This window comes from Eretmochelys imbricata, chromosome 1 (assembly GCF_965152235.1).
Source record: "Eretmochelys imbricata isolate rEreImb1 chromosome 1, rEreImb1.hap1, whole genome shotgun sequence".
NCBI classification, from domain to species: Eukaryota; Metazoa; Chordata; order Testudines; family Cheloniidae; genus Eretmochelys; species Eretmochelys imbricata.
The window spans coordinates 197,055,576-197,076,070 of NC_135572.1; the positions used below are offsets into that span (position 1 = coordinate 197,055,576).

At 39.7% G+C, this 20,495-nt stretch overlaps 1 long non-coding RNA gene across 1 annotated transcript in view; it reads right to left on the reverse strand.

The window, feature by feature from the left end:
* The window catches only part of LOC144259127 (uncharacterized), a 139,080-nt gene extending 133,224 nt beyond the window's left edge, over positions 1-5,856 (reverse strand). Inside the window, exon 1 of the long non-coding RNA XR_013344826.1 lies at positions 5,638-5,856. This is a non-coding gene — a long non-coding RNA (uncharacterized LOC144259127). The remainder of the gene's footprint in view (positions 1-5,637) is intronic.
* Between the last annotated feature and the right edge of the window lie 14,639 nt (positions 5,857-20,495).

Genomic DNA, 20,495 nt, shown 5'->3' on the forward strand with positions numbered 1-20,495 from the left:
TCCAAATTATCTGGTGAATAATAATTTGTCTTTACTTTGTACAGGAGGGGTTAATTGCTGTTATACATTATTTCAAATTCCAGCTGTTTTGATTGGCATGTAGCACCCAGAGAATATTTCTATTCCTTTTCTGGATAAGAGTAATTTTTTGAATCACTAGGAACAGTCACAATTAGGAATTTAAAATTTGCCTTCTGTGAATTTCTGCAATACTCCCTTAAAGCCCACTGTTTCCACAAGCATTTGTGCAGTTATTGGAGACAGTGTTGCCTAGTGTATAGAGCACTGTGCCGGGACTCAGGTTATATTCCTGGCTCTACCGCAGGCCAGCTGGGTGACTTTGGGCAAGTCACTTCCTTCTCTGTGCCACAGGTTCCTCATCTGTATTGGTGAAAAGTGCCATATAAGAGCTTGGCGGTGTTATAAACTCATACATTAGAGTAGTCACAAAGAGTGAACAAAAATGTGAATATACATTCATATTAATGCAGCCTTCACCCAGCTCTCCAGTGCAAGCTTCCTCACTGCAGCTCTCCCTCTTAACAGCTGCACATTTCACCCATACAATTTCCTAGGCTTTATGAGAACAGAGTGAATTGACCCTAAGTTAATTAAGAGTCCTTGAGAATTTCTAGTGACTAACAGTGTGATATGCCCTTTGAAGTATATTTTCTCTTTCAGGATACTAGGTCTGGAAGCAAATCAGTTTGTGCAACAGGATCCTGAAAGGATAGAATATTGTTGTCAATTCCTGTTTCTTGCAAAGATAGACAGTTTTTCTTTCCTATCTTGCTGGTCATTGATTCTGCTGAGCTGAGATGTTGCTGGTTCATGAACTGTGGATGGATTCTAAATAGCAACAACATTATGATGCTGTTTGTCAAGACATGCAGTTTCATCTAAATCTAAACATTTAAACAGAAATATCGATTGGGATAAAATTTAACAGGAAAAGTTGAAATGTTTCATATAGACTTTGACAGTATATTAAAATGTTAATTATAATACCTACAGAATATCTATATCTTTGTTCTGTGTTTGTACAGCACCTAACACAATGGGATCCTGGTCGTGACTAAGCCTTGTAGCTGTGGTAAGACAAATAAACAATACGTATTATTTTAATATAATACAAAAATGTCTAAATGAAACATTTCAATGTTATTGAAATGAAATGTCTTGATAGTTTGAATAAAAGTTTAAGATTTAGGAAACTTTGGCTTTTCATTCTGATTTGGAACAATTCTTCTCCCCACCCCAAAAAAGTGAGAGAATTTCCTGTGGGAATGGAAATTCCAGTTATATGTGGTATAAAAGGACACTTTACGACAGAGATAGTAAAAAATGGTATATATTATCCTCCTCTCATCTCAGTGGGGGTGTGTGGTGGGGGAGATAAGATGATCTCTGCAATGACAGGTAAACCAAGAGGGAAACACACAGGGTTTGATATTCAAACCTCTATAATATTTCCATTACACAATCCAGGTCCCATGCAAACAGGCTGCCACAAACCATCTGAGCAAGCCTGAATATCAACCTATTTGATCCTTATTACAATGTAATGACTGCTCAGAGGTTTCTGTGAAATGGGTTAGTGATCCGAGTTCAGTTCCTAGGAGACAAGTGCCCACAGCAGAAATAGGACCTTTATTTGGCCCTCTCAGGAACGTAGAGGATTAAACTAGCATGGAAACTGAACTATCCTTTCTGTGCTAGCATAAGTCCCTCAAGAGCAGAGCTAAGATATATTTATGGAGCAATATGGAATAAATATATTTTAAGATGAAGTTGCACTACTGCTAAAGCAAGTCACAGATGCTCAGGCAAAACAATCACATCATTCTTAGAGTGCATTAGATTTCTATGCAGTGTTAGGTAACATACCCCTGTTTATTCTTACTGAAAGCAATGGGGAAAAATGTCTTCTCCATTGCAATGGATGTTATGGATTATGTAGAATAAAAGTAAACACTTACGTTGTGCATTTCATCCAAAAAAATGCCAAAAAAGCACTTTTACAAAGGTAGGTATTTCAAATACCTTAACCCAGCTTTTACATAAAAGGAGACCAAGGTAGAAGGGTTAAGTGACAATTTACACAGGGTCATACAGGGTATGTTTACACTGCAATAAAAGACCTGTGGCAGAGCTGCAGCTGGCCTAGGACAGCTTGCTCCAGCTGTGGTACTATAAAATTGAAGCACAGACATTCTGGCTTGGGCTGCAGCCTGGGCTCTGAGATGCTGTGAAAGGGGTGGGTCCAGCGAAGCCCAGACATCTACACTGCTACTTTTAGCCCTGCAGCCTGAGTCAGCAAACCTGAGTCAGTTTTCCATAAGAGACTCTATGACTAAGGACTGGTCTACACTACCACTTAAGTGGATGTAACTTATGTCATTCAGGGGGTGTAAAAGACACCCTCTCTGCACAATGCAAGTTACATCGACCTAAGCGCTGTCCACACTGGTGCTAAGTCAGCAGGAGACGCTCTCCCGTGATCATAGCTCATCTTCACCAGACATCCTACAGCAGCGCTGATGTAGCACTGTAGTGTAGACTTGCCCTCAGTGCCACGGGTATTTTTTATTGTAGTGTAGACATACCCACAGTGGCAGAATTGTCAGCAGAACCCCGGTTGTGTGGCTGCCAATTCCATAGCCTATTCACTAGGCCAACACTGCCTCTCAGCAATGACTACATGTGGTAACTACACTACTGAAAACAGCCCATAGAATGACATTTGACTCACATAAGACGCACTCCAAAGAGCCATTCTACATAATATCAAGCAATAACACGCTGCTGTGTTATTAAAGCAAAATCTTACTGAAGTGAGGGATGTCTATAGCTCATCTTTTTGCAAGGACTTTGCCAAATATTTTAAATATGTAGCAATGTAAATACTGCCTATACCCTTTATTACGCAATAAGGGTTTTAATGCAGCAGTGAAAAGTTAAATATGCTTTAAGTTATTTTAAAAACTGTTCTAAAGCTGACAGCTAGTAAGTTTTAGACTGATGTGATTTGAAAAAAGCCTGGACATCACGCCATGTAAAATAAAAGTAAAATATTCTGCCTATCACCACTTACTAAATAAATCTCAAGATTTTTATGATGCTAATGAATGAGTATGAGCATATTGTGATGGCTCACTAATTCTTATTTTAAGATGCAAAAAATGGAACCTAGCACATCTCTTACTGTGTGTGCTTGTTTGTGCAGTGCCTTGCATAATAGGGCCCTGATTGTGGAATTTGGTATTATGGTCATTCAAATAAATATTTATAATAGTCAACCAGACAGAAGCTAACTCCCAGTAAGGAATCGGAAGCATCATTTATTCTGTTGTCAAGGCACCCCAAAAGTAAAAACAAAACAAATCACTGCCACTGTATAATAAATGTTGTTGTTCTTGTAATTACATGTGGGCACTTTGTAAATATGAACCCTCATTGCACACTTCTGAGACAGGCAATTAAGTGCTATTACCCACGTTATAAAGATGGGGAATCTGAAGCAAAAAGGTTAATCCATTGTCCCAGATTTGGTTGGCATGCCTCCCTCATACCATCCCCTGCAAAGCTGTGAGGCAAATCCAAGGTTCTAAGTCCCTGGATCCCTAGGTGGTTTAAGACCCCCTGGGTCTCAGCAGCCTATGCAAGTTTCACTGTTCAACTCTCTCTGGAAGCTTGTGGTAATTGTGAAGCAGATAAATTCCCACACTTTGCCCACAGTATAACCCAATTACCCTTTTAAACTTTGTCATCCAAAGCACAAGACAGTACAGATCATACAGAACACAACAAATATTCTAAATGAAATAGCTCGCCTTCCTTTGGGAGACCATCTGGACTCAGGAAGGCTGGCAGGCCCCTACATATTAGGTTGTTCTCACTCTTCTTGAGCTAGAGACAAAATGGATAAAGACTCCAAAATGATCAGCTCTTTCTTTTTGATAATCTTTCAGTCTCCTCTGTCAGTTGACCTCATTGCCAGCTTTGCCAGAGGACTAGAAATCATGGTTGCCAAGAGCACTTCTTTCCCGCTACACCAGTTTTCGGGGTTGGAAGCCAGTCTCTTTTCTAGAGAGATTAAATTTCAGTGGTTGAGCTCTTAAATTAAACAACCCTCTATTGTTAGACCTCTGTCCCTACCCCTGTTGGAATTTCCTTCCAACAGACATAAAAGGACAACATAGAAGGCAACTCACATTCAAAATGGAGCTTGCAGTCTGACACGGATATACAAAGAGTCATTCATGATAGGGCAGTTTTCATAGGGACACTTCATAATATCCACCAGAATGCATACATTTGTACAGACAAATTCCCAAGTTGTTGTACACGAGTTGCTCGAGGACTGAGAATCAGGGTTAGAGCTTGTCATAAATATAAAGGGAAGGGTAACAACCTTTCTGTATACAGTGCTATAAAATCCCTCCTGGCCAGAGGCAACATCCTGTTACCTGTAAAGGGTTAAGAAGCTCAGCTAACGTGGCTGGCACCTGACCCAAAGGACCAATAAGGGAACAAGATACTTTCAAATCTTGATGGGGGGAGGGAGGAAGGCTATTTTTGTGCTCTTAGTTTACCTGTTTGTTCTCTCTTGGGACAGAGAGGCCAGACAGAAATCCATCTTCTCCAACCCATCCTAATCCAAGTCTCCAATATTGCAACCAGTATAGGTAAGCCAGGTAAGGCGGATTAGTTTCTCTTTTGTTTTATGTAAATTTTCCCTGTGTTAAGAGGGAGGTTTATTCCTGTTTTCTGTAACTTTAAAGTTTTGCCCAGGGGGGGATCCTCTGTGTTTTGAATCGGAATACCCTGTAAAGTATTTTCCATCCTGATTTTACAGAGGTGATTCTTTTACCTTTTCTTTACTTAAATTCTTCTTTTAAGAACATGATTGATTTTTCATTGTTCTTAAGATCCAAGGGTTTGGGTCTGTGTTCACCTGTACAAATTGGTGAGAATTCTTATCAAGCCTTCCCCAGGAAAGGGGGTGTAGGGCTTGGGGGGATATTTTGGGGAAAGACATCTCCAAGTGGTCTCTTTCCCTGTTCTTTGTTTAAAACACTTGGTGGTGGCAGCATACTGTTCAAGGCCAAGGCAAAGTTTGTACCTTGGTGAAGTTTTTAACCTAAGCTGGTAAGAATTAGCTTAGGGGGTCTTTCATATGAGTCCCCACATCTGTACCCTAGACTTCAGAGTGGGGAAGGAACTCTGACAGAGCTAAGATTAGAGCTCAGAGGTTCTTGACTCCCAGTCATTTGGGCTCAGGCCACTAGATTCAGGTGGACCACAGACAAGTCCCCACTCACGTGACAGCCAGCACACCAGGGATTGAATGGAGGACCTCTAGAACTAAAATCTAGAGAGTCTACTGCTTGAGCTAAAGAACTGGACACTAAAGAACCCGACTGTCAAGGGCTGTAACATAGTCACAATTTTGGTGGCTCAGGCCCAGAGTGGGGACAGGTAACACACTGACCATTTAGTTACATAAGCATGCCATTAGATCCATGTGAAAGAACTTGCTGGAAACCCCCTAACATTGGTGGGGGGGGTGGGATTTTTCTACAAAGTGTTTTTTCACATGAAAAACCTGATTCATCAAAAGGAGATGTTATTTACCTGTACGTGTTCTTCAAGATGGTTTGTCCCTGTGGGTGCTCCACTTTAGCTGCATGCATACCCTTGTGCTTTTGGTCAAAAGATTTTTGGTAACAGTAACCGTGGGGTCTGCCCCTGCACTCTATACATCCTCCAGCTCCGATCCAAGGATTATTTGTGATTGGCTGAATTCTCCATTGGTTGCAGAGGTGTAGATGCTCAGGGATTGGAGAGGCCTCTAGAAACCTTTAACAAATGAAGGGATTTAAATGTGGCATTGCTGAAGAGCTTAGGGCCTTTGAATGGAAATTCACAACACAGTGCAGGATCTTCCCTGAGGAATCCAGAGGGCTGTAGCCACGAAGCACAGCACAGAACTATGGAGTTTGTCATAAAATGACAGGCTGTGTTGGCCATGTCCAAAGTGTCTTGCAAAAAGGCTTTGGCAATCATATGACCAATGGTGATGACAGCCTGAAACTGGTCCTGCTGGTCTGGTGGCAAATTAGTAAGATGAAAGAATGTGCTGTAATTTGTGTATTCATACTTTGCCATTAGAGTACGGTAGTTAGCTACCCTAACTTGTAAAGCAAACGAAGGATAGCTTTCAGAGTAGCAGCCGTGTTAGTCTGTATCCGCAAAAAGAAAAGGAGTACCTGTGGCACCTTAGAGACTTACAAATTTATTTGAGCATAAGCTTTCGTGAGCTGTAGCTCACAAAAGCTTATGCTCAAATAGATTTGTTAGTCTCTAAGGTGCCACAAGTACTCCTTTTCTTTTTAAAGAATAGCTTGAGCTCCTGGACATGAGGAGTCAATCTCCTTCTGTCATCATTTATGGCATAGACCACTAGGGAATTTAGTGTGGAATGGGGGACCAGGTAATCTAAACTCTTCTTGCCTACGGGACCTACCAGGGCATACTGTGTCTGGAGTGGCTCTTGACTATGAGTGCCTACCTCAGGACAGGCTGTAAGGAAACAAGGTTTGTAAAGGGGTGTAGTGACATTGTGGCCCCCTAACAGACCTTACAAAAAAGGGGTAACAAGATTAGGTGGTAGGCACAGTGGCCTGTGAGAAAGGCTTCCAGAACCTAAAAGAAGCTTTGTCTAAAGAGCCTGTTTTGGTCAGCCCTGGTTTCAGCAAACCATCTGTGCTGTGTATTAACGCTTCGAGAATTGCGTTAGGCACAATACTGATGCTAGATGCAGTGGGGAATAAGATGCATCTTATTGCTTACCTTAAGCAAAAAGAAACCTGACCCCTACTGAAGAAAAGTATGCTGTAATCGAGAAAGAGTGCTATACCATTGTCTGGGCTGTTAAACCATATTTGTGTAATAATTTTTTTATTGTTTTACGCAGTCGTTCCCCTTTGACATGGCTGCACTGAGCGAAGGGAACCAATTCTAGATTACTTCACTGGAATCTAGCTTACAGAAATCTAGTTTACAGTTTACAGACATGGAAATAATTCATATCAAGGGAAAGGAGCATGTAGTGGCTAATGCCTTATCGAGAATGGGGGAAAACCATGAGGTGTACTCAGTAACATCCCTTCATACACCAGTTTTTCATTGGGGTGTGATGCTGGCAGACCCAGGCCAATTCACTTGTGTATTAGTATAGATCAGAATTATTATTAAATGTATAAGAGTAAAGTTGGTGTTTGAACTTCATGAAAACGAGTGGGAGGTTACTTGCATTGTTTTCACTTATCCATATCTCATTATAACATAGTAGCAAACAAACATTTACATTGTATATAGCCCTGTAACTAAATAAACATCAAAAGGAGAAAGAAGCTCTGTAGAATGCAAAAGAACTCCTCTAACTCTAAGAAAGGAGTTAATTTCAAAGCAAGGGGTCATTGTGTGTAATAATCAGAGGTCAAAGACTGTGATAAATGAAGGGGGGGGGAATAGCTCCCTTTTATGGGCACTCAGCCAGCCAGTAGCTATAAAGTCCCTTAGTAGCTATTCTCTAATTGCTCTACCTGTACCCATGCACTGCTATGCATAGGTAAAAGGAAGTAAGTGAGCACCTGGCCAAAAGAGCCAATGGGAAGGATAGAAACTTTTAAAATTGAAAAAAAAAAGACCCCCCCTTTTGTCTGTCCGTTGTTGTTCTCCTGGGGAGAGGCAGACATGGCAACAGCTATGCTGTAAGAAGCTTGGGCCAGGTATGAAAAAATCCATCAGTATCATACCTAGAAACTCCTCATTTAAAACCCCAGATATGTAAGTAGATCAGGAAATGTCTAGGAAGACGCAAGTAGGTTTTATCCCTTTTATTTCGTTGTGGCTTGTGGATTCCTCTGTGCTAACCCCAGGTGCTTTTGTTTTGATTGTAACCTTTGAGCTGGACCTCAAGAAAGCTATTCTTGGTGCTTAATTCTTGTAGGTTTTTTTTTTAAAATCTGCAATAGCCCTGAGTTCCCAGATGTATTTTCTTTTTTTTATTAATAAAAATTTAACTTTAAGAACAGAATTAGATTTGAGCATCTTATGAGGTTTGTGCACATGTTGTTTAATTAGCTGGCGGCAACAGCGGATTTCCTTGTTTTTTCTTTCTCAGCTCTTCCCCGGAGGGGTGTGTGTGAGAAAGGGCTTGATGGCATCCCACAGGAAGGAATTCCCAAGTTCACCTTCTTGGGCTCTCAAAGGGGTTCTGCACTTGGTGGTGGCAGCATCTAGCAATCCAAGGTCAGAGAAAAGCTGCAACCTTGGGAGTTTTATACAAGCCTGGAATGGCCAGTATTAATTTTTAGAATTCTAGTGGGCCCCCACCTTCTGCACTCGAAGTGCCAGAGTGGGAAATTAGCCTTGACAAAGACTCAAAATTCATTCCTCACTGTCTGGCATCAAAGGAAAAGCTCACATGGGTAATGACCCGGTCAGCTCTGTTTTCTATGAGAAGAAGCTGTAAGTATGGATTCAAGGAAAGATCCTTTATCTCTGGACTTTTTGGACTCTTACAGGGAAGCAAATCAGATGCATAGCAGAGTTCCCCAGAGAATCTGGGAACCTTGAAAAGACTTTTAGGAAACTGGCAGTTTACTACATCACTGCCAGCATTTGGGAATTACAAACGGTGACTCACCTGTGGATATATTGTACCTGTTTTAACCTCCCAATAACTCTCACTTCCTTTTCTTAGCTAATAAACCTTTAGTTAGTTTACCAGAGAATTGGCTGCCAGCGTTGTCTTTGGTGTAAGATCTGGAGTACCAATTGATCTGAGGTAAGTGGCTGTCCTTTGGGACTGGGAGCAACCTGGTGTGATGCGATTTTTGAGTTTAAGTGACCTTTTATCACAAAAATCCAGTTTGTCTAGATGGCAAGATAGACTGGAGCGTCTAAGGGGACTGTCTGTGACTCCATGCTAAGACTGGAATAGTGGTCCAGGAGTTCACATTTGTTACTAGCTTGATGAAATCTAATTACAGAACACACCGCCAAGTTGGGGTGTCTGCCCCGTTTTCTGACAGTTTGCCCTGAGGTGGTAGGCCCTCATGGTTGAGAGCCACTCCAGACAGTTTGACAAATGTAATACAGTTTTTTACATCGGTTTATGCTATAGTTACTCTTCTGCTGAGCCATTTATTAGTGAACGGGCTTGTTGACCCCATTTTCAAATGGTTTTTAAAAAAATAGTTCTGAAGAGGATTTGGATTGTTCATTACATACCCACTAGCCTCTCTTTGTTGGATTTGGGCTATATAGGTCTTTTAAATGGCTCCCTGGCTGTCCAATATGTCTGCTGGAGAAATGGGCCAAGAAAGACCATCTTCCATGGGAAGATAAGTAGAGCTGCTCAAAAAATGAAAAATATTTTATTTTGAAATTGTTTTGTTCCACAGGGTTCTAAATGGGCCCATTTTCCTATTTCCTCTCCCCCACAAAAAATAATGATTAAAAATTGAAACAATTACCAAAATCTTTCGTTTACTGATTATTTTTTTTTAATTGGTAACTGGAAAATTTCAATGATCCTAACTATTTTGATTTAAAAAAAAATTGAGAAAAAAGTAAATTTCAATACTGTCAGAAACTATTTGAAATATGTTAGTCAAAAGAGGCCACTTTTCACTGGGAAAGATTGGCATTTTTCAAATGAAATATCTGTTTTATGGACAAGATTTCCCTGGCTTACCTTGGTCATTCCACAGTCAGATTTAGAAAGCCCTACCACATACCCAGAGTGACCTTCTCTGTGTTAGACAATGGGCTACAGAGGAATGGGACAGAAAGGGAGGGAAAAAGAAATCATCACTTACTCTTAAAAAATCACAACAGCAAAACCCAAAGACTGTTTATTTTAATATGTAAAGCTTGTGGAGTAAAAACACCATTAGTATTTCCTACATTCACATTCTTGCCAAATAACCTTGAACCACACTTGATTATTACAATAATTAAACAAAAGTAATTCACTATGACTGCTTTGCAAGACAGAAAATATGGTTTTCCAATATATTTCATTTACATAATGTACATCATTGAGCATTTTATTATTGTACTTACATTTAACTTATCACACAGTGTGAAAGTACTTAAAGGGTGCTCATCCATCCTTCCATCTTAAAGGGCACTATCTTAAAGCCTCTCTAATGTTCTGGAACATAACACTGGCACTGCTTGCATTCTCACTCACTTTACACAAAGTTAAACACAGCAAGGGGAGATCATTAATTAGTGCACTTAGAGGTAATTGGGCTGATTTTCCATGGAGGAATCAGCATTGAGGAATCAGCATTACAGAAAGATCAAATTTAAAACATACAGTATCCCAAAACCACATCAGTAATTGGCAGAACCAAGAACAGAACCCAGAAGTACAGACTACCACTCCTCCAATTTAATCACTAGCTAGCCCTCCTCTTGTTAGTTAAGAAAGGTTGGATAAATTGATTCAGAAAAAATGTGAACTTTCCTAAATCTTTATTCAAAGCAAGCACTGAATGACCTGGAGGATCATAAAACTAATTTCTTACACACACACACACACACACACACACCCCTACCTAACTCTACCCTTTCACTTTCATGTGCCTCTGAACTTCCTGGCTTTAATGTACGCTATGAAAATGAAGCCTGTTCTCACAATATCTGCAGAGGATGAAACATTCTTCTAAGATAGCCCCCAGCACAAAATCTGTTACTCTGGGAGTGTGCTGGGCTCTAGACTTGCCTTTTATTCAGAAATGTAAAAGTGAGGGGCACCAATCTTATGAGAAAATGAATTCCTGGGAGATGCCTGGCCCAGTTTCACAGATGTAAAAGGTTGGAATAATTCAGATCAGCTTTGAATACACAGCCAAACTTTGGAGTATTTCTCTGAACCAAACATCCAGTGGCACTGTAAAACAATTGCTTCCTCCCTTAACATTATTTTGTCTTCAGGATATATGAACTACATTCTGGAATTATCTCAGCTGAAGACAAAGGATCAAACTAAGTGGTTAATGGTCACTATTCAGAGAATAAAATTCTCTGAAAACATCTGCTCAATGTGCAGCAGCAGCAGTCAAAAAAGCTAACAAAGTTTGGAACCATCAGCACAGGGATAGATAAGATAGAAAATATCAAAATGCCATTAGATAAACCCATGGTATGCCCACACCTTGAATAGCGTGTGCAGTTCTGATCACCCCATCTCAGAAAAGATTATAATTGGAAAAAAGTACAGAGGAGGGCAACAAAAATAATTAGGAGTATGAAACAGATTCCATATGAGGAGACAGTAAATATGTTAGTCTCTAAGGTGCCACAAGTACTCCTTTTCTTTTTGCGAATACAGACCAACACGGTTGCTACTCTGAAACCAGTAAAAAGACTGGGAATGTACATCTTAGAAAAGAGACAGTTAAAGGGGAATATATTGGAGGTCTACATAATCATGAATGATATGGAGAAAGTGAATAGGAAAGTGTAATTTACCCCTTCACATACCACAAGAATTCAGGGTCACCCAATGAAATTAACAGGCAGCAGGTTCAAACAAACATAAGGAAGTATTTCTTCACACAACACACAGTGAACCTATGCAACTCATTGCCAGAGGATGTTGTGAAGGCCAAGAGTATAAACGGGTTAGAAAAAGAATGAGATAAGTTTATGGAGGATAGGTCCATCAATGGCTACTAGTCAAATGCTCAGGATGAAATCCCATACCCTAAATCTTTGTCAGAAGCTGGCATTGGACAACAGGGGATGGATTACTTGGCAATTTCTCTGTTCTGTTCATTCCCGCTGAACCATCTATCCTGACTACTGTTGGAAGCCAGGATACTGGGCTCATGGACTATTGGTCTGACCCAGCATGGCCGTTCTTATGTTTCCAACGAATGTACCATCTAGTTAGGAGAACCAAACTAGACGTACACTGAGGGGGAAAGAACAAAAACAAAAAAAAAAAACACGCAAACAAGTCTTCTATTTTTAGACCCATTAATCATTACATTTTAAGTTCTTCATGACAATATATCATAAGGGAATGCAGAATCCTCCATATTATTGAGAAGAATAGTGGCGAGGATTACATAGGGAGGATGTAAAAGAGTGCTGTGCAAAGGGTTCATTTCAAATCCCAAAGCCATATACAATGCAGTTAGTTTGGGAGGCCAAGTTATCAAGGCAGTTTTGTTCAAACTTCTTTCAAATCCCAGAATGAAGCATAAAAACCTGAAATGATTTTTTTTAACTGTGTCAGCAGAGGCCAGATTTGCCAAAGGTGTCAACCATTTTTAAGGTTGCCTCAATTTTTTGTTGCCCAGCCTGAGACACCTGCAACCCTATTCAGCAAGATATCTAACCACATGACTACTTTAATTGGACTACTCATGTGCTTAAAGTTAGGCATGGCCTTATGTACCCTGCTGAACAGGGGCCTTAAATCTGATTTTCACAGGTGCCAAAAAGCAGGCCTTACATACCTCTAGATAGGCAACTAAATATTGGGACCTCCAAAGTTACAAGCCACTACTGAAAATTTGACCTAAGAGTACCGCCTACATGGGAGATGCAGATGTAATTGTCAGCTCAGGCAGACACTATCCCCACTAGTATTAATCAAGCTATCATGCTAAAAATTGCAGTGTAGCCAGGGTTGCCCTGGTGGCAGGATGGGCTAGCCATCCCAAGGACACACATATTTGCCTAAGATAGTATTGTATGCAGGGCAGCTAGTTCATCTTTCCACTCATGCCATCGTGATGTCACTGCTATTTTTAGCACAAAACCTAAATCAGAGCTAGCTCAGGTATGTCTGCCTGAGCTGGGACTTATACCTCCAGCTACTCTGTAGATGTACCCTAAGTGACCTGCTGACAGTCATACAAGACCATAGCAAAGACTGGGAAATAATCCAGACACCCCTCAACTCACACTCTGGTACTTTAACCCTAAATCTACTTAAGCTTTTATTATTTTAACCAAATGTGAAATGTTCGGGATCAGATATTAATTCTTACTGTTTTTAAAGCAATAAAATGTCTGTCTCAATACAAGAAAAGAAAAAATACAGGTTACAATTAAAGAATCTAGGAAGCATTTGAACTCATTGCTTCTACAGCATAAGGCTTATATTCCCCACCATCATTCCCAACACGCTACAAGGTCTTTATTTGTTCATCATCTGTGGGAATTTACAGGTGTTAAATTAGCTACAGTAAGTTTCCTTTTGTTCCCTGAATGCCATAGAAACATATTGAGAATTACAGAGAAAAGTTAATTAAAAAATTGAATATAAGGACTAAAGCATTCAAACAAAAGATTTTCCCTAGTTCATACCAAGACCTGGTTGCTTTCATAATTTCATGCAAATCAGAGAAACTTGTTGTGCCTTGCTCCTTCAATAAAAAAAGCTCTTTCCCCTGCAACATAGCTATAAATTTAGGCATAAATGGAGCACCCAATACAGTGAATATTTTTTGGAAGTGATGTTAGAGTGATAAGGTCTGTGCAAAAGATCAAATGTAGTTTCAGTTACTAGGACTGGGAGGGCAATATGCCAGAGAGTCTCCATCCAAATCTGGCCTATAAATAATTAACAGCACTATTCTGAAGTGGAGAGTTCCACAAGTATTCACACACATTTAAAAACAAATTCCTGTTTTCCACAAACATTTGAGTGATTGAATGTCATTCACAAAATGCTATCAGAAAGTAAAATTTAAGCTTGCATCTTCACATCAAAATAGCTACTTTTGTAGAAAAGGAGACTGCTTGACATGGTAGAGAGAGTGTTCCCAAAACCCCTTGCCAGAGCCCTCTCTGACTGTACCATTTGCAGTTAGTCTTCACAATTATCTTGTATGAAAGTGATTAGGTGATTTTTAAGTTCTGTGCCTACCCAGTAAATCTCAGTGACATAATTTTTTCTATAAATAATAACTCTAATAAATCTTGTGTGACTCAGAAAGAAAAAAAAGAGAAGTTATTGCTATTGCTGTGTAATAGTGCTATTACACAGAGTCTTTCAAGTTCTTTCTTGTCATGACAGCAAGGTTTCAGTTTTGGAAGAAATGCTTTGTTGGTGGTGGTGACGTTTTTCTGATGCAGAATCTTGGGGGATAATGTGTCAAACAGCAGAAGAGTTTGCCTGTTGCCTTCATCTCTATAATTTAGATCTAATTCCTCAGGCAGGCTTGCTCCCTGGGAACTGGGCATAGGTGTGATATATCTGAACTCCACGTCAGTGATTTCTCCTACAATAGAAAGCCAACGTGTGAAGTTGTGACAGCTGCTATTGCTCAGGAGAGAACATATGAACAGCCACACTGGGTCAGATTAATGGTACATCTAGCCCAGTATCCTGTCTTCCAACAGTGGCCAATGCCAGCTGCTCCAGAGGGAATGAACAGAACAGGTAATCATCAAGTGATTCATCTCCTGTCACCCATTCCCAGCTTCTGGCAAACAGAGGCTAGGTTCACTTCAGAGCATGGTTTAAAATCCCTGCCCATCCTGTCTAATAGCCATTGATGGACCTATCCTCCATGAACTTATCAATAGGGTTGACAATATGTTTTCATGGACAATGGTGGGAGAGGGGGAATCTAAAATGTTTTCCTTTTTTTCCTTTTGTGCTTAAGGCAAAAAAACCCCATGAAAATACAAAAGTAAAGTCTCCAGGAGTGAGCACAGTGGTGTACAAAAGACACCTCTGTATCAGGCTACAGCAATAAAATGGCTGTGGTCTTAGCAGAAACTTAAAAGGTTTTATACACATAAGCACAGCAGTTTCAAGTAGCATACATAATAGTAAAAAAAAAATATTCTAAAAATTCTTTAATCCTGTTTATCTGCTACCAGTCTCTGAATGATTAAAGGCTCCCTCCTGATTTGAATGATCAATAGGTGCATACAGCTCAAATTTTGAATGTCAAAACGAGCTGTTGACAATCCGAGTTTTAAAAGAAATAGAAAAGAATTGTGTAAATTTTGCACAAAGTAGTAAATTCAAGGAAATTGAAGGCTGCTTCTGGACATTTTAGGAGCAGAAAACAAAGCTAAACTCACTCAGTAAATTGTTCATTTTCAATTATATGCTCCGTTATATATATGGTTATATATATAACCATACATGACAATAATAGTGTCTGTTTTCTATATAGTTCCTCCAAGAGCTGAGAGTTACAAAAGACCAGAATATAGTACAGTTTACAAACCTATCCACACCTAGGAGCAAATCCTACTCTGAGGGCACAAAGGATCTAACTGAGAAGAGGTCTCAGCAGCCTGGAGATAATGTGGGTGTGCACCCTACACATCAGAGCCTAGCTCAACACCAGCTTACCCAACACCACTGGTAAGAGTTGTACACATGAAGCCTTTTATACTGCACATCAACAAGAAGCTTTATGGGCCCGACAAAGCTGTGGATTTGCATATGCTTGAGTGCCATCTAGAGGCACTTTTATCTGTGAATTATTTATCATGAACAAAGACATCGGTCTCTTATAGAGCATTCCTGTAACCACCAGTGTTGAAGGGGGGCAAGGTTAGCAAAAAGGCAATGAGTTCACACCTATCCAGGTCCACAGACCACCTGCTGCAGCAAAGCAAGGGTACAGACACCATAGCAGCTTGTGGAGACTGGAGCCACTACAGCTTTACACAGCCTGAGCGCGGGTTTCTTCCCCACCACTCCCCTGCAGAACTCACTATGGAGCTGGGTTGACTGGACTGACTTCTGGGGCAGCCCCCGAAAAACATCTAGTATGTTAATGGTCCAAACCAAGAGTATTACAACAGTACAGTAACATCACAAGTATGTGTGGGGGTGGGGGAATTACTGTATATTTTTACAAAGGAGTATTTGCCCCTGTATTTAGAAGTGTTTAATATACTGGTATGTGGATGTTTGCACGTAGAGAAGAAGTCAGAAAGGACTATTCAGGGTGAAATTCATGGTGCAGAGGCCTATGAACTATATAAATCGTATTTCAGGAGCATAAGTGGCACCTACGCCTCGTGCTGGCTTTCTGCACAGGAGAGAATTTCACCCTCATTAAATTACAATGGGCCACAGAGTATACAACACATTTAAAAGTATTCAAGTACCCTTGAATGCTGTCAATGTAAAATGATTTATAAACACTTCTATATACTTTTTATAAATATAAATGCAGCAATAACTGGTTCTGAAAGTATAATTCTTGTACTAAAGGCTATTAAGCTCAGCACTTCTACCTTCCTTTGGTTATATTAGAAATGTCGTTGACGGACTCTCCCGTTAATGGATTTTGAATTGAATGTGTTTTTTGTCTCTTATTTGAGAAGATTCTATCCTACCTCAATATATTTCTCATGCCTCAGATTAGCTGGAGGGTTCTCTCACATTTGTTGGTTAACTCATGATCACATGGGGAATTATGTTAATCTTACAAGGCTGGGTCCCCCCCCACCCCCAAAAAAAAGACAGATTTGTAATATTAAATTTTAAAACACAGTTCCACACAATATAAAATATTCCTACTCACTTTGATTGCTTAATGCTGTTTCTGTGGTAGGCTTGTTGCTTTGAAGAGCACCCACTGATGCTCTTTCTAATACATTTATTTAGCACTCACTCAGGTAACCCATACCGTCACCTTTGTGCATCAAGCAGGTGTAGTTGTTAGTTCAGAAGTTCAGCAACTGCAAAGCCACTTCTGATCTCCTTCTTAACTCCTGCTGAAGGCTAGCAGCTAAGTGAAAAGGCCACGAGAGCAGCCACCTGTTCTCACTGAACTACATGATCTGAAAGGAAAAACTTCTGTTTCTCAGGTCAGACTCTGGCTGGTGCTCAGCTTAGAGGCAAAAAGTAGAATGAACAGCACAGAATTCACTCTAGAAAGTGAGGGAGAAGAAGCTAGGAATTAAGAACGGGTGCAAATTACAAAAAAAAAAAAAAAAAAGAAATATCAGAATGAGAAGAAGCAGACATATAGGGACTAAAGTGTAGGGTGGAAAACCAGAATATTGTAATGGTCAAACTGCCAAGTAAGGAAGTAAAGATAGGAGACATTAATTCCTTGAAAATAGCTGAATAGTTCAGGAAACATATTGCAGATATATCAAGAGCAAGAAGATTATAGAGGGTAGAGACTTGTTGGTCGAGTGTACCAGTAAAGAAAAGGCGGAAGAACTGCTTACCACTAGAATTCTAGGAAAAACAAAAATAGATGATCAACTACACAAATTTATGATGGAAACAATAGGGGGTAATTATATATATAGGGTCCACTGGAAATGGCTGAGGATGAAATTTAAATATATATATTTAAAAATATATATATATATAAAATTGGGACCAGGTGCTATTCATTAAATGAAAACTTAGTAGGGGAGAGGGAGAGAATAAACCATCCTCAGTTGTGCAAATAACATTTAGTGGAAGAGCCTTAGCTGATGGGTTAAACTAGGATATCAGAGGTTTTGGACTAAGCTATATAGGCCGCCCCCTTTTCAGATGTTTACACACATTTGCCACAGTCCAAACTTGTTAAAGGAGAAACAAGGTGTGGTAAAATGTGGAGGGGAGCATCTGTATGAAAACTGTGTAGAAGGTGCTGTGCTAAAATGTGGCAACTGTGATAAGGACAGTACTTATGCAGGATATGTGGTAGCTAAACAGGCTAGAGAGAAGAACAAGAATTAACAAGGTATCTTATATGGAAGCTGCTAAAAAAGGCATTCAAAGTGACATGTGGGTAAAGGAGAAAACCAGTAAGGGGAAGGTACCATTGCTATAAAAGTTTTACAAAAGATACGGTATGTAATGTAAGAGAAGTAAGGGATGACATTTTTTTTGCAGAGAAAGAAATCCATAGCATTTAGGGTAGAAGTAATAAATGGCACTTCACAAACCGGAAAGAAAACAAAGAATGAAGATTACGATGAAAGCAGTGGATAAAGTATGTGTATGTTAGTAATGTAGCAATAGAAAGCAACATGCAATTTTGAGTGAAGATAATACTGCAGTTTAACTAATACGGTGCTAAAAACTTTGATGGCATACACAAGCCTAACAGTACATGGGTCAAGAACTGAAGGAGACTATACTTGAAATAGAGGTCAAACCTGATGTTATCTGTGTACAGGAAATGTGGTTATTAGAAAAGCTGTCTTTTAAAGTGCAAGGATAAAGTACAGTCAGACAAAACAGAAATACAAAGGGGAGGGGGGCCACTGTACATTTATAAAGGAAAATCTAAAATTATATTGAAATGAATGTAAAGAAGTGAGTTTGGATATGCTGCTATTGAGATTCCAATGCATAATAAAAATACCTCTTTAAGGATCTATAATGTTTATAACCCCTGTAAAGATTTGGCAAGCTTGGAATTAAAAGAGCTAATTACAGATGAAAAAGGGCCCGTCTATTATATATGAAAATTTGAGTAGCCATAATGAGTTATGCTGAAGTATGAAATCTGATAGTAATGGCAAATGTTTGGAACCGTTTATTGATAAACACGATCTGATAATACTAAATAATGGAACACCAACTAGGTTGAACTCAATTGCTGGTTCCTTTTCCTGTTTGGATCTGGGAATTGCAACAAGCAATACAGCTAGTAAATGTAGTTGGGAAATTGACAAGGAAGAGGGTGTGGGAAGTGATAGTTTCCCTAAGCTCATCAAGTATCAATGAAAGAGTGATGCTGAAGACACTGGAGGAACTCCTCCTTGGAATTTTAAAAAGGCTGATTGTGAGCTCTTCAGGAATAAGTGTGATGAGTGCTTGATCAACAAGTGTGTAAGAGATATTATAGAGGAATGTAGTGATAATGTAATAAAGGGAATTATGGCAGCAGTCAAAGTAGCTATTCATAAGACATCTAATTGCCCTAAAATCAGAAACCTGGCTCCATGGTGAAATGAAGAATGTGAGGCTGCAATTACCAAAAAAAAAAAAAAGGCAAATAGAAAAGCTAAAATCACAATGAAAAATGAAAATTTGATGAAATATAAAAGAACTAAGGCAGTTGCACACAGTTATTAAGAGGAGTAAGAGAGAGTTGAGGTGTTTTTGGGTAAATAAAGATACCAAGGTTTCAGGAGTTTACAAGCATGTTAGGAGAATGAATGGAACATGGACCAATAATAATTTTTTCCCTGTTCTTATTGAGGAGGATAAGTTCAAACAAAGGGAAAGCAGAAATCCTAGCAAAAGTGTTCCAGAATGCTAGTAGTAATGAGAATAAAACAGATTTTCAGGGCTGGGGGAGAGGAGGAGGAGGAGATTTTTCTGAAGAAAATTGTGAGCCTAAACGGTAGGGAAAATGAAGATAATGCACTGAATGAAACCTTCAGTATGCAGGAAATGAAAATAGGCTATAGATAACAGCAAACATCAATAGCAGGTACAGATAGTATAGGTAAGATGCTGCTTAAATACTTACTTGAAGGGAGTTTAAGGAAATTATATAATAGTGTATTGGGACAAGGAGTAACACTAGTGGAATGTTTCAGAGTAGCAGCCGTGTTAGTCTGTATTCGCAAAAAGAACAGGAGTACTTGTGGCACCTTAGAGACTAACCAATTTATTTGAGCATAAGCTTTCGTGAGCTACAGCTCACTTCATCGGATGCATACTGTGGAAAACACAGATGTTTTTATACACACAAACCATGAAAAAAAGGGTGTTTATCACTACAAAAGGTTTTCTCTCCCCACACCCCACTCTCCTGCTGGTAATAGTGGAATGGTAACTAGTGGAATGGAAGCATGCCATGATAATTCCAATAGGGAAGCCAGGCAAGCTACTTATGAGAACTGATGCCTAGAAACCAGTTTACCCACACAAGATGTGAGGGTAAAGTTGTGGCAAGAATGGCTGTGATGGGGTGGACACTCCCCGCCCCCTCCGAGATGCCACCTGATGTACTGGGATTTCACTGAGAATCTCCTGCTTGAAGAGAGAGGTGCATGACTTCTTCCCCCCCCCATCCCCTCAGCTAAAAATTATTATTAAACCCAGTTTATGTAAACAAAGTAAGTTTATTAACTACAAAAGGTAGATTTTAAGTGGTTAAAGGGATAGCAAACAGATCAATGCCGATTACCTTAGTAAATAAACACAAGCTGCAAACTGAGTTTAACACACTAGATAGGTAGGATACAAATTAGCAAATTCTCACCCTGTGTGATAAACAGGCTGGCAGATTCTTAAGACACCAGTTGCCTTGACTTTCCCAGGTTTTCATACACAGGCTAAAGATCTTAGCCTTGGACCATCACTTCTCACAGTTCAGTCTTTGTTCCTCAGGTGTTTTCAGATGTGTTGTGGGGAAAGTGAGGACCTTTCATGTTGTCACTGTCCCTCTTTTATATCTTGCTGGAAAGCTATTTTCCTGTGACCTGGGTCAAACAGTTCCCACTGTATACAG